The 18,503-nt window shown below is 39.9% G+C and overlaps 1 long non-coding RNA gene across 2 annotated transcripts; it reads left to right on the forward strand.

Moving 5' to 3' along the window:
• Positions 1-618: 618 nt before the first annotated feature.
• LOC111840593 (uncharacterized) lies at positions 619-17,315 on the forward strand. Of its 2 annotated transcripts, XR_002837457.2 has the most exons (7): positions 619-861; positions 9,418-9,458; positions 10,043-10,158; positions 10,614-10,704; positions 11,410-11,721; positions 11,840-11,991; positions 13,469-14,424. It is a non-coding gene; the product is annotated as an uncharacterized lncRNA (long non-coding RNA). The 2 variants fall into 2 exon arrangements; XR_002837456.2 differs by lacking the exons at positions 619-861; positions 9,418-9,458; positions 11,840-11,991 and adding an exon at positions 16,376-17,315 and having other exon boundaries at positions 9,838-10,158; positions 11,410-11,512; positions 13,469-13,568.
• The last annotated feature ends 1,188 nt before the right edge of the window (positions 17,316-18,503 follow it).

The raw sequence follows: 18,503 nt of genomic DNA on the forward strand, positions 1-18,503 counted from the left end.
AACATAGAGCCCAATGCGGATGTCAAACGGTGCTTTAATGGCTTGTTTCTATCTCCTATTAGTATATAACAAAGTTATGACTGTCGACACTGCATATTGCACCAGTAAGCTGGGCCTATCATAAACTGCAGGATGAAGAATTAGTATTGCAAATAGTATAAGTATATGTATTCTGTATATGCCTATGTTGTACTTAAGTATATGTACTTTATATATGTCCTACAATCAACTGCATTTGTAGTAGACATAGGCCTACATGCTGATACTATTTTAAACTATGTTCATTTAAATGTTGCATTTTTGTGCTATTACAGGAACTCCTAATAAAGTTGAGCCATATTGGTTTATTTAAAGACATTACTTTTTGCATGTGAACCTTGTCCTTTGGTTTCATGCTGTTTGTTTTTTGTTCTGTTTTTCTCATTCAGCAGCGATTGACACAACTTATTTATTAAGCTCTTTCCACGCCCATTTCTGCTGTTTAATGCCAGTGACTGCATACACCCTCAAACCTTCCACACACCCGTTTTATTCCTCCCTCCCTCTCACACACACACTCGCAATACTTTTTAACAAATGCAAAGCTTTAGTAAATCTCCTGCACGTGACCGAGGCTCGTGTGCACCCGCTGCAGCTGGGCAGGTGCAAAGGCGCTTCGGCTTCTGCATCTCGCGCCAGAGTCCGAATGAGGAAAGAAAAAAAAAGAGTAAAGAAAAGAAACAAAAAGTGAACTCTGACAGAATTAATTGCATTCTTCTCGAAATTAACAATTCTGCGAGGATGATTAATTCGTGTTTATTCGGAGCCCCTTTATATCACCTCGGGGTGAAAACTCGACCAAAAGGACCAACCTGGCACTGGGTCAGTATTCGAAATCCGGTTGTAGTGGAGATATCTCTCACAAAAGCAGAATTTTACAGTTAAATTCAGGCCCACATAAGATATACAATGGAAATAGTAGTGGTTACCAACTGATGAAAACAACATTAATATAATAGACAAGTATTTGTTTTAAAAACGACGCTCACCGTGGGCTGCTTAAAATCAGATGAAGTAGTAACCGTAATGTTTAAATCCTTCTACAGTCGCTGATACTACCAAAGCTACGGAGTCGCTGTAGAACAGGACAACGAAAATCGGAATTCAAGTAGAAGTAGTAGAAGTAATAATTATAGTAGTAATAATTATAATTATTTATTATTACTGTTGTTATCATCTGCTGGTCTTAGACTTTTTTCTTAAAATTTAAGGCGAGATGTATTAATAGCCTACGTTAAAATACAAATGCGTACATGCATATGCAGTAACATATATCCAAACGTTCCATCTATACTTTCTAAAAGGCGTAAAAATATATTACGAATGAAAATATTGCTGTTGTTTGCATAATCTCACACTTGGCTGTAATGACGCCGTTGTAGCCCATCTTGGAGTAACTAAGTCTAATTTTAGCATAATATAGCCATCATTATTATGGGTTAGTGACGGAGAAACCGGACCAAACAATCGTATGTTCTTGATACCATTGCTATGATACCCTTGAGCGTCGTAGGCCTATATAACCTGGATTGTTATGGCAATTTTTATTTCATAGCTCTGAGACAGAACACTATTATAAAATGCAAGCTTGAATAAAGATGTCCTCTAGGTACATGAATAATGATGATTTATTATTAAGGATCGGACAATATGTTTCATTTGCTTTCTTCCTCTCCTCTACGGTTTTTTAACGCTCCGTATCATTATATTTAATTTCCCCTTTCGAGGTGACTTGCCGGAAGATTCTGTGTCTTTTCTTTATTTTGGAAACCTGTCCCGTTACCTGAAGAGCTTTCGTCCTCGGTGGCTGTGAAGAAGAGCCCGCGTGCTTGCGCGCGCGAGTGTGTTGTGCGCAGGGTTGCCAAGGTTCTCTGCTGCAAAGTGGCAGCAATCTCTCTGTGGGACTCGGATTGTAAAAGACGGACAATGAACCAGTTGTGTATTTATGAACATAATAACATCGCCCGTCCTTTCGTCTTCATTTGCATCATTACAATATCTTTACAAGCGTGTGTCATTGTGCGGCTCTTGCATCTTTTGTGCTGCGCTGGTGTCAGTGGTCTACGCGACTTGACTTTGCAATTTCAAACGAATTTGTAATTCTGGCCACAAATGCTTCTTCTCATGCCAGTGTTGTGGATGTTATGCTGCAATTTATTACTGGCTTTACACATCGATATGCTTCCTTACATTATGCGGATAGATATGTATTTGCTTACTTTGCCTCCATGTAGACCTTCTTCGACAATATAGACTTTCGCTTAAATGGAGTATGATTTTGGCTGTAATTAATTTGGAAGCGTTATCGGGGTTGCGTGTAGCGCAGTATGTATCTCTTCAAAATGATTAAATGCTGTAAGTGATTTCTTCACGCAACGATAATCATTGACTGAAATCAAAACGGTAAAGCACGCACTAATGTAAATTGTAACCAATGTACAGATAGAGGAGTAATTGTAAAACTTGAAGAGTTTTAAAGTCTTACAAATATTTTAACTTGTGCTTTTGAGTTGCGAGAAATCAAATATATACAACGTATATTAAAGTGAAGATTAAACTAATTAGTATGATAATACGGAAAGATCAATACTGGTAGGAGCGGTGTTTAGCGCCAGTCCTTTGATCTGGTGTGGCAAGGAGAGCAAAGCGCTCTCGATGCGCGAGAGATAAAGGCTTATCACCACTGAACATTCACTTCCATCTTGCGCCAGCATTAGAAAGCACTTTTAATTAATCACGCTGCTACTTGCCTCGTCTCGCTCGTTTATTACGTTCTTTCTCACACACGTTTACTTCCCTCTGCGGCAGTGACAGGTCTGTTAGTTTCATTCACATCAAGAAAGAAAGATGTCCATGTTAAATATCAGGAAGTTAATTATAGCAATAATAACGTTATTCAAAAGAAAATTGCCTCACTTTCGAGTTTCCATATATTTTTCAGCATGGTCAAATAGAATGAATGGTATTCTGGAACACTACTTAACTTTGACAAAACCATTATATCATTTAGGGAAAGAAAAATAATCCCTTAGAATATGTAATCTTTTTATTTTGTGGTACAATAAAACCGATTTGACGCGACACGATGCCGTTGTTCTTATAAATATTTGATCATCGACCTTACTATTGTATAAATATTAATATTGTGCTGCACTAATTGCAGTGGCAATGTTTCTGCCTGTGACAGAAAATAACTTTATTGACTTGTCCTAGATTTAATTGCTGTGATGTCTTATCGGGTAGGTTATATCAGAACGTGAGTTTCAAATATATATGCGTTGGCAGCGGCTGTACACCACAGAGAACGAATGCAATATACGATATTTGTTTAGGAGGAAGAAGCAACTGCAATTTCAATAGCGATTTATGTGTCTGTATATGAGAGAATGGTTTCGTGGTGGGGAGGTGTTAAAAATATGCTCATCGGATTTCGGTCCTCCTTCCTCTGATTATTACCATCCAGGGGTAATTTTTCATCGGTGCTAGCTAATCTTTGTTCTTTGTGAAGATAATAAATAGCCTAATCGTTATCAGCGAGCTGCTGGAGGTGTCGGGAGAATGGGGCTGATCGGGACTGGAAATAGGCTCCAAAGTGCCGCTGAATAAATGGCATTTCTTATCACTCAGTCCCAGATTATCGCCGCCTTTTCAAACCCGCACAACAAACACATTCAATGCATCTAATGCATCATTTACCAGTGGAGATCTTGCAGAATGATAGACAGATAGGTGACAGGACTGAAAAATATTTACAACTTTTACGCGGGTGTGTGTAGAGCCATATATGTTTGTTTTTTGCATTATAGTTTATAATGAGCACATCCGTATACATATATATTTGCACGCATAATTATAATCTGGCATTAGAGATATTTAATTTAAAAAGTTTAATTCTTTATTCTTTGTTGTGCTGTCTTAATTAGATATTTCGATTATGCAGAAATCACGTCAATCATTTTGGATCAAGAGAGAATGTTTTTATTTCTCTGATCAGTTAATGAAACAATGTATAACAAAGATGTCAATCGATTTAAAAGGACGAATTAAACGCTATGTATTATTCCCATCTAAAAATTGTCTACAGAACCCGTCACAGCGTTTATTGCGCTACCCAATTAAATTCTCGAAAAATTAGATAAATTCTTGCACATATCAAAAAACATTTTAAGTGTTTTGTTAAAAAATAAGTGAATATGTTGCAGTTTAATTATATAATTCCCATTCATTGTTGTGTATTGATATGATTACTTTACACTGGAGAAATAGTATGGTACCAGAATAAAAAAATGATCGTCAAAAGATATTTTTGAGGTTTGTCATTCACAACAAAATAAAAGTATGAATTAAAGATTATGTTAGATTACAATGTATAGATATCTTTTATTTATTTTGTGTTGTACACTATGTTTATTGATCTTACGTATAATGTATACATCTTTTCATTTGCGATTATTTCGGCTACTTATTAGGCTACATCAACGCACGGTGAACTAAAGCTGAATAAATACAGACAATTACAATTTTGGTAAGCGTGTGGAATAAGATGATATAAAATAACTTCGGTAGAACGATATTAAAGGACATGTGTCCGCTAGCGCGATAAATATAAAAAAACATATATATCGATGATTGATAAGATTAAAGTAGACTGGTTTTCAACCGAGGCTTTGTGTATCTGATCTAAACAAAACCAAACTCTGTATAGTATAAATTACCATGTGTGATCATCAGGTTTGATTGTTAAGTTCTATTTAATTTTTCTCGATTTCACGATTTGATATGCCCAGTTTAGAATTTTAAAGTTATCGAATGCATATAAGGTCGTAGTCTAAATGTCATATTATAGTTGCATAATGCAGACGAGGTTCACAATCGTACGAGTCATTTGTAAAGATTAATTATCGGTTGTACGGTAATGAGCTGGCAAGGTGTGTGAGTGTGTGTGGCGGATGGATTGGGAGCGACGCCAGCTCCATGCATCGGTTCTCTCCCTGGCTGGTTGTGACACTCACCGGACCGGCTTCTGTTGAGGGCCAGCTCTTGAAACGTGTAATTGACCGAATTAACAGATAATCAGGTAATTACAAAGCAGTTTGTAACTGCCTGCTTAACCCATTTATGTTCACTATGCGTTAACACCGAATGTCATAAGATTTAGAAACATTAATTTTGAGTCATTGCTAGTCCTCATTTCATAGTTGCTTACATAAGCTTCAGGGTTGCTTGCGAGATCCTTGTCTCGCACCAAAAGCCACATGCTCTCTTTAGGGCTGATATTCTCCCATAGTCCTATGTACACAGAATATCTTCTAATTTTAAAAAATAATAATTTAATTTAAAACGTGCAAATAAAGCACTTCACGAAACAGACATTTTCCAGAATTTTCTATTTTGTTTTAAAAGTTTAACTATATGTGGATTATCTTTGCACCGCTAGCAAATATTCCAACAATTCAACAAGAATTTAACAGTATAATGAAAGCAATAATACATCATTATTATTATTATTATTATTATTATTATTATTATTATTGGCCTGCCTTACCTACCTTGTGAAACTGAAATGTAACAATTTATTATGCTGTAATAATAAACTACCCAGATTCACCAGGACAAGCAGGTCTTTCAAAGAGATGAAAAATAACAGCATCAGCGGGTCTTCACAATAGTTTCAGCTTGTCGTCACAATAATTGGTTACAGTAACATTTGTGCAGGGGGATGTATGATGAATCATTTGTTTGCGTCTGTGCTGTTTTCGCATTCGTCATGATGTTTGCAAAACATCTCGTAAACAGAGCGGCTTTAACTGACAAATTACACTGTAGCTTTCATGATTCATGTATCTATTTGTTCAATAGGACATTTCTTTTGCCTCTTTATGTGAGTTACAGAAATCTGACTAACCCTTTAACTCACGATTACATTTTAATAACCGACACGGGCAGAGAACGGCTTTATTATCTAAATATGCAAAACTCGTTTGGGTGAGTCTTTGTCATTGACGGGCCTGCGCTGTGCCATTCATAGCGTACAAGATTACAAACGTTATCTGTAGGACCGCCATAAAATTTGAATTCTTTAGTTTGACTTTGATTATGATGATGATCGTGATTATGATGATAATGATTATATAACAACAACAACAACAATAATAACAACAGTAATAATAATAATAATAATAATAATAATAATAATAATAATAATAATACAAAATAACAATAAGATAAGAATATGTTGAATTTTTCTGTTTACTCGAATGAACCAATCTTTTATTTTATCAATATGTGTTTGTAGATAAGTCTTATCTTTAAATGCTTCTTTTATGCAAAAATGCGGTTTTATGTGTGACTGATATAAACGCAATACTTTGTTGCCTGAGTATTGATATGATTAAAACAAACTGACTGTGTAAAATATTTTATTTCTGTATTATCATCATACTTTATTGCGTGAGGGAAAAAAACAGCTTTTACATATTATCCAGCATAACACATTATGAATGACACGTTATGACAAAAAAAGCTGCATTTTCCAATAAACATAAACTCACTGTTTAATAACAAAGCATCACCACCGGCCCTGTGCTCTGATGGTCGCCCAGGCAACCCTGATAACGTAGCAGCCATTTTCTATATCTCTGCCAAAGTCTATTATATTCAGGGATTAGCTGTTTCTCCGGAAAGGTCAAACATAAAGTCATGAAACCTGAAATATTCACCCTCCTCGTAACTGCATATTTATGTATCCTTGTGTTATTTCGCTTAATTTTATTACACTGACCCATCTTTTGTTCCACTGGGAGAACATGGACATAACCGGAGCAACTTGCGATTCATTCGATGTAATAAAGACCTTCACAAATACAAATACAGAACTACGGAGTGTGTAATTATTTTAATGTCGGCATGGAGAAATGTATTATGCCCGATTACATGATTATAGACTATTAGAGTGAGTGTCTGTGCGGCAGAATCAGTGCCTGCGGGTTTATGAGTATTTGCTGGTGAATAGTGACACCTAGTGGAGAAGCGGAAAGCTACACGATGCGGTTACTAGGAGATTCGGCAACAACTGTACCTTAGTTTGATTATGCTCGATAGTGTTTGAAAAGTCTACTTCTGTAGGTATTACATGAAAAAAATACACGTCGATGATATAGTCAGTTTAATTCCTTAAATCCTGGAAATGTATTTATTTGGATTGTCGTTACATTAAAAATGAACACTTTTGCTGTAAATTTAATAAACTGTAGCGGTGTAAGGTGAAGCCTGTATTGAAAATCATGACATGACATGTGTGCAGGTAACAGCTCTTATTGGTCTGTGGACTGTATGCTTATTCATGTGGACACATTTACCAGCCCCATTATCAATTTGAAGCACTACCAGTCAAAATGTTTTTGCACACACTGACATTTTCTACATTTGCATGTTCCTCACTTAACATTTACTAAAGCACACTCAATATAATTTGCTAATAAATACATTTATGGTATGTTACCATTTGAGTACCTTTATTAGCAAGAAAGTGTCATATCTTTGATTCATCAAAGTAACCTCCTCTAGCGGTTATAACAGCAGAGAACATTCAAGGCATTCTTTCTACAAGGGATAATAAATATTGCTGTCTCATGAGATGAAAGAGTTAACTAGTGCATTTGACTATACCATCACGATACAACCAGTTAATAGGATGCCAGACATGCACTGTTACTAGCTCTTTCCATGTTATAAAGGAAACTTGTTTTATTTGACTTATATTTTCATTTATACTGTAGTTGTTCACTTGACTTTCCAATGCTTAAGAAAAAAAACCTGCAGTTTATGAAATAAATGGAAAAGGGGTAAAAACCTGTGTTGTATAAAAATGTTTGACTAGTAAAGTGTGGATGAATCCATGGATATTTATCATTTAAATACCATGGATTAAATTACAGATTAAAGATTAAATTACATTTAATCTTAAAAAGATCTGAAAAAGTCAAGTATGGCATTATGCTAATGAATACAACTCTTCTTGTGTTTTGTTCAGCTTATTGTCATTAAAAATGGAATATAACCAATTTACTGATTATGCTATGGATCTTTTAGCATCACCCACTTTCCAGCTGCTCTTCCAGTAGAGAGTCATGGCATGGGTCCATCCCAGGCAGCACCAGATGCTGGGCAGAGGTCTCCCTTGACAAGATGCAAGGCCATTTTAAGGACACACACTGATTATGGTCGTTTTAGAGACGCCAAATATCCTCCTAACTGCATGTCTTTGGACTGCTGGGGGAAGACAGGGTACCAGGTGACACAGCAGAAACGTGCAAATCCACACACAGAGAATACAAGGCCCCAGCCCGAGTGTGTTTTCCACCATTTTTTAAGCTTGACCGTTTTCATTCGAAAGGCCGCTAGCATTGTCTTCCGCTCCAAGCCTCACTGCACACTCAGAGTTCAGAGGCATCACCTCAAATTGCAGAGGGTTTAGCAGAAAAGTCCTAGAGGTGAGTTATACAAACAAAGACCTCCCTGCTTGGTGAGCTGGGTCAAAGAGCAAAGCAGGCAGCAAGGGGGTCTGTCCATTAGAGACGCAGGTAATGTGTGCCATGTTTGTTATTGTAGAAGGTTACAGAGGGCAGACGGAGGGGAAGTTACCCCCCCTCCGCTTTTCTTGTTCTCGCAGACTTTCTCACCCTCCTTTCTCACTCTCTCCTTTCCTGAAAACCTCAATCACACCAACGACTTTGGAGAGATTCAATTAAACAATTATACAAAAATCATCAGAATCTTTGTACAAAGATAGTGCGGAATCAAAGGCTATTTTGTCTGAAGCGGTTTGACATATTTTTGTAATTAATTCAGGCCAATTGGAAGAAGGCTGCCAAACAGTCTGACAAATGACATTTAGTAGGTGTTTGTTTTTTGCTAGCTGCCGAAGATTATGGGATTCATCGATAAGAATATGAATTATTATTTATTATTTCAGACGACTGGCAAACTGTGAAGCAGGGCAAATGCATGTTTCTTGTTTATTTTTTATGTGTCTTTCCCTCCTAGCAGCTACCATGAATGTCTTGGAGAATGCTTGTCCTAATTTTGCAGAGTTGAAAAGTTCACTTCCTGCCAACGTGCTGCCAGCGAGAGCAGGAAGTCAGGGTTTATAACATTTCTCATTTGACAAGCTGTCAATCACTTATTTTTTTCAGAAAATATCCTGGGGGTTGTAGAATTATAAACAGTCTAAGTGCTTCATGCGCCCCTTTGTTTCTGCACCTTGTTCTGCTCGAAAGATGCTGCTTTTGACTGATTTGTTTTGAGCTATATTGATAAAGCAATATATGTGTAATGTGTTTTTTGTTCATGTACTTTTGTTTTGTTTTTACTTTATAGTACCCATGGCGAAAAGAGACACTCTGCTTGTGTTTCATTTGGTGAGAGAATTCAGTTACTGTATGTGTGCATGTTTGGTGAAAGGTGTGGGGGTCTGGTTGTGTGTGTGTGTGTGTGTGTTATGTATATGTTACATTGTGGTTATGAAATGTCCCCGCGATGTGTTAAAAATCTGTCATTTTGATGCTGTTGGGATCATTTTTTTTTTAGTCCCCACAAGGGGAAACTCAATTTTAACAAATCTGTGACCAATCAAAAAAACTAAAAATGCCAAAAGTCTTGTATTTTGTTTGGTTACTTATGGGTAAGGTTAGGGCTGGGTAGGGGTTAAGGTCGTCATGTTGGGATTAGAGTTTTCCCCATAGAAATGAATGGAGAGTCTCCACAAAGATATATTTACAAACCTGTGTGTGTGTGTGTGTGTGTGTGTGTGTGTGTATGTGTATAATATGAGGCACACTACAGGAATGTTCCAGTCAGGACTCCCAGCGGCTGGACAGGAAGTGTGTGGAGTCGTTACAGGAAGTGTGTACCAGGAGGGCCAAGCACGGGTGGGGCCTAACGAGCAGCGTGTTTTCCTGACACGGAGTTCTGCCAGTTCCCCCTCCATTTGTTTCTCCTGCAGCCTGCTCTCCTGCATGCGCTCTCAGATGCCACCTACCCTTCACACTCTGCAACCTTCTCTAATGATGATAGCCGTAGAGAGGGGAACGGCGTGACACTCCAAAGGGGGCAAAGGAGGTAAACACAAGTGGCTGACTGGTACAGAATGGGTGGATGTAGGGCAAAAACCGGGAAGCAAGACTAAATGAATAACAAATTCTAGCAATTAATTATTAATGGGTAACAATTTTGAGTAGACAGAAGAACAGAAATGAATGTAAACCACAGAGAGATACAAACAGAATATATACATTCCTGTAGTGTGCCTCATATATATATATATATGCGTGTATGAGGGCAGTACAAATAGTGGGACTATATATTCATATTTGGATTGTCATTGATTACTATTGAGCGAAGAGTCTTAATTAATTCAGCTCTTTTCATTTAAATGCATAAGATGTGTAAATAGGTTACAAGTATGTAACAAATATACTACTATAAGTGATCCCAATTAAATGTTCCTGCATAACAAATACAAATTAAAATTAAAATAAGATAAAATGCTTGCTTTTCTTCCATTTCTCCATCAGGTCTGACGTACATTAGAGCCGGCCATTCTGAAATGAAAGCCACACTCGTCAGCCAACGGGACGTGGGAGCATTCTAGCTAGAGTGCAAAAGGTAATGTGTGTGTGAGGAGGAGAGTCACACCCGTGCTGGAGCACCTGCATGTCGTCTCCCTGCTGATCTGCTCTGATGGGGAGACACAAATCCCGCTGCCTTTGTGGAACAGTCCACAGCTTCTGTGAAGAGCCCATGATTCCTAATGCCTGCTGCTTCCACAAAGCTCTGACGGTCGTGCTTGTCAGATGCAGTTTTGCACGATCACAGTGCCTCCTCAGCTATTAGAAGGAGACGTAAACAAGTCGGACTGTGTGTGTGTGTGTGTGTGTGTGTGGATTAGGTTAATATTACTTTGTGGGGGACCAAATGTCCCCCACAATGTAATAAAAACCATTTTTCAGGTCCCCAGAGAGATCTGTGAATCCAATCAAAAATGTAAAAATGCCAAAAGTCTCGTATTTTGTTAGGTTACTTATGGTTAAGGTTAGGGCTGGGTAGGGGTTAAGGTTGTCATAGTTGGGATTAGGGTTATGCACGTAGAAATGAATGAAGAGTCCCCCCACAAACATATGAATGGACTGAGCGTGTGTGTGTGTGTGTGTGTGTGTGTGTGTGGTGGGTTGGAGTTTAGCATCACAGGAATTGGTTGATTCGTGTTCATACATCAATCTTTATGGATGTAATACCCCTGTGTCTTCATTTACATTTTAGTGCACAAGTATCTGTAATGAAAAGTGATTATTGTTATAATTTATTTTTAAGACATGGACAGGCATCAGGACAGCATCTTACATCATTTCGCGCACGACAAAAGCACAGCCTCTGTGAATGCTGTCTCGACTCTGGAATGCACAAGTTTAAAATGGTGAGTTTTCATGACAAGTTCATGTGAATGCAGAGGACCACTGCTGTCATAAATGCTTGGCTAAGCACAGACTTTGAACATCACCTCCTCCTGTGCTGTTATTCGCTCCCACGTCTGCTCACTTTTATCTGCCTTTCTTTTCTGTGGTCGGCCTGCTGGAGAACATGTCTCTCAGCACAGGAATCTTCCCGTCCGTTTGAAGTGCTGAGGTCAGGGCATACTGTCTGTCCGTCTGTCCATCACTGAGTCTGTGAGCCCGCCTACATGGGTGCGCGAATGTCTATCTGTCTGTCTGCCCATCAATCCTGGCTCTCGTTAACCCTGCAGCTGTGTGAGAGGCAGACAGTTGGAGTCATTGTGCAGCTCCACCACACCCTTAAGCCCCCCCAACATGCTTCCAAATACACCTGCATAGGACATAGAGCAAGGGGGACTTTCATCCCACAAAGCGGCATGAGAGGCATCCACTGTGAGATGAGGTGGGAGTGTGTGTGTCTCTGTCTGACTGTGTCTATCTGTCTGTCTGTCTGTGTCTGTCTGTCTGTGTCTGTCTGTCTGTGTCTGTCTGTCTGTCTGTGTGTGCCTGTGTCTGTCTGGGTGTCTGTGTGTATCTGTATGTCTGTCTGTCTCTGTCTGTCAGTCTGTCTGTGTGTCTGTGTGTGTCTGTATGTCTGTCTGTCTCTGTCTGTCAGTCTGTCTGTTTGTGCCTGTGTCTGTCTGTCTGTCTATCTGTCTGTCTGTCTGTGTCTGTCTGTGTGTGCCTGTGTCTGTCTGTCTGTCTATCTGTCTGTCTGTCTGTGTCTGTCTGTGTGTGCCTGTGTCTGTCTGTGTGTGCCTGTGTCTGTCTGTCTGTGTCTGTCTGTGTGTGCCTGTGTCTGTCTGTGTGTGTCTGTATGTCTGTCTGTCTCTGTCTGTCAGTCTGTCTGTGTGTGCCTGTGTCTGTCTGTCTGTGTGTGCCTCTGTCTGTCTGTCTGTCTTTCTGTCTGTGTGTGCCTGTGTCTGTCTGGGTGTCTGTGTGTGTGTGTCTGTCTGTCTGTCTGTGTGTGTCTGTATGTCTGTCTGTCTCTGTCTGTCAGTCTGTGTGTGCCTGTGTCTGTCTGTCTGTCTGTGTGTGTTTGAGTGTGTGTGTCTGTTTGGGTTATGTATATATTATATTACGGGAACCAAACATCCCCACTATGTGATAAAAATCTTTTATTTTGACTTTGTCGGGACCATTTTTGCAGTCCCCACAAGGGGAAACTCAATATTATGACAATCTCTGACAGTAATCAAAAAACTAAAAAATGCCAAAAGTCTTGTATTTTGTTTGGTTGCTTATGGTTAAGGTTAGGGCTGGGTAGGGGTTAAGGGTGTTATAGTTGGGATTAGGGTTTTTCCCACAGAAATGAAAGGACAGTCCCCACAAAGATGTGGATACAAACATGTGTGTGTCTTTCTGTCTGTGTGTAAGCGTCTGAATTTGTATATGAGTGTTGGTCTGGGTGTGTATGTAAAAACAATTTTTCAGAAAATGTTTCCATAAAAACAACAACATCTAATAAATTAACATTGTGAGGGCTTTAATAAAAAATGTCATCACATCACCTGCTCAAAAATGAAGCAGTAGAATAGTATGTTATTTTGTATCTCCTTCTGATTTCGGAGGCTAGGGATTAGGAATAGTTAATTACAGCAAAATTGGACTCAGTAGGAAGTGCCTTCCAAGACAGGAATGCAAACACACAAACTGTGGTTGTTTGTAGGATCAAGGAAAGAGCACTTTTAGATAATATGTTGTTTTTACAAGATGGCAACTGAGTAAGAATAATGATTTTAAAAGATAATTTTCATGGTTGAAATATGGATTGTGATGCTGAAATGAGTGTGAAGGTTTGCTATGTTCCTCTGTGTATGGCAGGCGGCACTGAGCAGCTTCCTGTTCTTTACAGTGCCGCTGTTTTCTCTGCTCTTTAGTAAAAGACTCCTGACCTCTTGTGGTGGCTGGAGACAAGGCAGGGAACAACCCAGGATGGAGCACCAACCCTTCTGCAGAGCCCCAGTATCTATATTTAATGTACATAAAATGACTATCTGTATTTCTTCCTTTTGTGTGTGTGTGCTTGTGCATGTCTGCTTGCAGATTAGTGTAGAGACATCAGCCTGTATCACAGCTAGGAACCCCTTTGATATGAGGATTAGATTCTGCCTCATCCACATACTCCCTCCTTCATTTCTGTTTTCTTGTACTTTCGTCTGTTCTTGCCTCTCGTAATGGAGATGGGTGACAGCTGAACATGGGATTAGGCAGCAGCACGCAGCATACACTGTGTTTCGTTTCTTCAGATCCACACTCTGGCTGAATTTTAGTATTTTATGGTTGGAATGATCCGGGCATTTCTGATAGCATTAAACGTGTCACGTGGTTCCTGGCGGGTGGTGGACGTTATCCCAGGGAATGGAGATGTTCTGTGAAGTTTGGTGATTGGGCCCTCAAAATGTGAATGCGAATATTGTATAGAAATGACCTAAAGAGACTTTTAGGAAAGTTTCTTAGGTATAAACAAGCTTTTATTTTATAAACCAAAGAGGGCAGCTCCTGAAAAGCTTCCATGTTTCTGTTTTAGAGAGAGAGAAAGGGCATTCTGGATGTTTGTGTTTATTAACCAATGTATGTTTGGGAATCTGTGTTCCATAAATGGAAGCTGTTTCTCTGTCAATGTTGATCTGTCATTTATATTCACCTAGGCCTTGATTTTAGTTAGGAGATGGTGTTTCCCAGACCATCACAAAGGTCTGGGAAGACACAAAACCTACCCCTGACCTATTATCCCCTCCATTTCTGCCCACCAAGGGAGTTAAGAGTTTCACGCCAGCCACACAGTGCCCCCCCCCACCCCCCCTACAACACAAGTCTCATCTCAGGTCACACTCCTTACCACATCAGGATACACTTCTGCTCATGAATTCCGGTTCAAACGGAATTTTGCTCAGCTCTGCAGAACCGCAACCATGGTATAATTAGCAGATATATCCCATAGATCACTGCAGGGTTTCGAACAGAGAGGGGCAAATGTAACGGACCTTTTCCCCATGTGCTGCATGCCAGCCTTTGTCTGTATGTGTGATTTTGGGGTATGTGCACTGAAAATGGTCATTTATTTATGGCCCGTGGATTAATGACACCATATAGTCATGTAAATACATAAAGGGTCATAAATGATAGCAGCATTCATACTGCCACGGACATTATTACACTCATACTGAAATAGCAGATATTCCCAAATGAAACTGCAGAATGTGCAGAACATACAGGTATGGGGATCTTCCTATACATGTACATACTTATTATACATCAACCAGAATTATTATACATCAACCAGACTTATTATACATCAACCAGACTTATTATACATCAACCAGATACAGTTTTATGGAAGTTAAGAGATGCAGTGCTGGGTTCAACAACTGCTCAGGGGTGTAGATTTGGGTATGTGTCCCTTCTGTGATCTGCGAGACCTGTTGTAAGGATGTGAAAGAACCAGCCTCCCCCCCCGCACATTTAAGAAAGACTTGTAGCTTATCAGCCATTGGGTCCTGCTTGAAACACTTGAAACATCCCCCTCAAGGGTCTGCCAATTGTACCCTAGCTGTAGGTAAATGTCTTTTAGTCTGCTATAAGGTACAGAAATGGAGGAACATCCCCAAGGTAGAAACAATATCAATGTAACCCCATTGGTACAAAAATGTTCCTCATAGTCCATTTCTGTAGCTTAAAAGGTCCAAATACCTACAGCTAAGGGTAGTGATGTCCAAATGAAGCTTTATGAACCATTTGCTGTAATTTCTGACACCACTAGATGGCGGTCTCTATTCCAAAAAAGGCTCACTTTAGTGGGGTCAAAAATACAGGAAATGAAGATGCTTCATTTGGCCATCTCTATCTAAGGGTACAACTGGCAGATCCTTGAGGGCACAGACCCAGTGACAAGCAGAGGTACAGATTGGTATGTTTTTTTCTGACATTGTGGCAGCCACAGAGCTCCCTTCCTCTTTCTGATTTTGAGCTCTCCTCCACCTTCCCCCGTTTTTTTATCTCATTGGTTCGCTCCTCAAATAAGCAGGATGCAATGTGGAATTACAATTACAACACATATAAACTAGCTACCACATGACTCTGACATATTGTATAATCCATGGGGTCTAGGATTCTTGGTTACTCAAGCCTGTTTGTGGCAGGTCTTCCTACTGTTAGGATTTGGTTTTACAAGCCAGATGCTTAATGCAATAGCATTACCCTGTTCAGTGTAGTAGTTTTGTTTACAAACTCAAGGTGCATTAAGTTACAAACTGAAAAGAAAAAAACACGATATGGCATGAAATCACTCAAACAGAGAAGATCCAATGCACAGGGAAAATCAAGCAAAAAAGTTTATACAAACAACAATATTTCACAAAAGTTTTACTTTATTTTGTAACAGTAGTTGCTATTCTGAAAGATTTGAAAGAGTACATTTACAGTTTTGAAATGTTCACATTAATTTGTCATGAAAACTCACCATATTAAACTTGTGCATTCCAGAATCAAGTCTCAGCTGCGAGATATATTTCTTACCCAACAGTGCCACCTGTAGGTCAAGATCTGTTACAATTAACTGTCCTCTTTTCAATCTGGTACAGGCTTTGTATGAAGGCCTACTTCATGAAAAGAAAGAGAACATTTAGAAGTTAGTCTAGAATGAACAGTATTTTTGACAATATTTAGTTTGTATTGATCTTTTAGTACTCATAAATGTGTGACGTTAATGAATGACAAAGCAGAAATGTTGATGTGAGCCGGCTGTCTGTATTTGGTCTGTCAGTTGTCCCCTTCTTCCAGTTCAGTAGATATTGCTGAAGCAGCCAGGAGACTGACACGTGTGGAGTGTTTTGCCCCGACTTTATCGCTGCTGATGAACGGGTCTGGGAGAAACCGCTGAAATGCGCTCCCCCTGCGGAAGCCGGAACCCGAGGACAGGCTGCAGTTGGGCTCTCATGCCGTTCATCTGGCCTGGCAGGAGTGTTGAAACAGCAGGTCACATGGGCCACAGCAGCTGCCTTCCATTCCCTAGGTGTGTGTGTCTGTACTCAGGGGATGTGCTGGGTAACTGCTGTCAGTCCTGGGCTTCCGGCCGGGGACGGTACAGGCGGCCCAGTCCTCCCGCATCGCCTCTATCAGCCAACTACAGATGCTTCGCCAGGATACTGTGGTGACACTAAGTAAGGCTTCGGTTCCCCCCCCCCCCCACCATGTCGACGACACCGATGGCACAGAAGAGGAGGAGGAGGAGGAGGAAGGAGAGACAAAGACTTTGGGACAACATGCATCACAGAGAGTGAGAAAGAGCGGCCATTAAGAGAAAGGCATGTTAATCCTGGGTTACGTTTCCTTTCGTCTGTCTGCGGTGCACAGCTGTAATATTCCTCACCTGCTCGCTTGTGCTGCAGTGTTCCGTACCTCGATGCTTTATCTTCCACCAATGACCATTCGTTCATGAGTACAACATCACGCTCAGCACCCTGATGATGTCACCTCACCCCTAAAGGTGGGATCTTACAAACTAGGTAGCCAATAAGGACGTTATTTTATTGTTATATTATTGTAAATCTCATGAATATAGGTATATTTTGGTCAGGCCTTCATGTATGATTTATGCAACATACATATTATCCTAAGTAAGAGAAACCATTTAAAGGTCAGTGGATAGACAGATGGATGGATGAATGGATCTTTCACAATCATTGCACTAGTGTATTACAAATAAAAATACATTGCATCATATAATATTTCTGATTTTGACACATGGCAATACCATTTTGTATGTGAATATTTTGAAAACTCCTGCTTTAAAAATTCTGTTTATTTCAGTAAGAGGGCATTGTTGTTGCCATTATGGTGGCATCTCTCATTGGCCACCAGGTGCCAGTAATTTACCCCTAGCTGTGGCTACATTTCTCAAATTAGGGATTTTGACTTCACTTATGCCATATGGCCAAAAGTATATGGATAGTCCTATTTATTAAAGGAATTGGCTAATTAAGCCACATTTGTTGCTAACACAGATGTGCGATTTAACATACGGCCATGTGATTGCCATCAACAAACAGTGGCACAGGAGATGAAGGACGCCATCTTTCCAGTGAGCCAGATTGCCGAATTTCAGCCCTTCTACAGCTGCTTTGGTCAACCGCAAATGAAGTGATGTGAAGTGAAGTGGAAACGTTTGGGAGGGAAGTGGCAGGCCACACAACCTCACGGCAAGGGCCCTGATCACCCAACACCAGTACCAGGCCCAATGGCATCACATCCCACCAGCAGCTAACGGGCAGAGCTCCCTGAGCAGAGAGCATTATCCTGGTTTCAGAATGACATGCTGGATGAGCTGGTGTCCATATGTTTTTGTATCCTTATCATTTCTCTTTATTACACAATCTAATGAAGTTCTTAGTAATGTAGTACATACAAGAGCTCAAAATGTTGGTTCGCAGAATCAAAATGTACGTCACACACACCCCCTGACTGGGTTTGAATACTGCACCTTCAGGATCCTAAGGGGCTCTCCTGACATCTCTCTCTCTCTCTCTCTCTCTCTCTCTCTCTCTCACACACACACACACACACACACTCTCTTTTGTGTCATAAATTTCTAAACAAGCATTTGTGCGTGTGTGTGTATGTGTTTGTGTGTGTGTATGCATGTGTGCTGAGTCTGCTGACAGATTAGAAGAGATATTGACAAGGACATTTGCATATAAGGCAAAGGTACTCCCTGTTTATGGGTGTGTTCTGGGCTGTCCTATAGACAGTGTACATGTGTGAAATTCTGCAGTTGCCTGACTCTGTCTCCTCTCTATCTTTTTGTCCACATCAAAGGTCAGATAAACCATTTTCTCTGCCTGGCTACTATTTATGGCAAATTGGGGCTTGTTGAAGGGACAGGTAGCTAATCCTGTCCGCCTCTCCTTCCCCCTT

This window comes from Paramormyrops kingsleyae, chromosome 6 (assembly GCF_048594095.1).
Source record: "Paramormyrops kingsleyae isolate MSU_618 chromosome 6, PKINGS_0.4, whole genome shotgun sequence".
NCBI classification, from domain to species: Eukaryota; Metazoa; Chordata; class Actinopteri; order Osteoglossiformes; family Mormyridae; genus Paramormyrops; species Paramormyrops kingsleyae.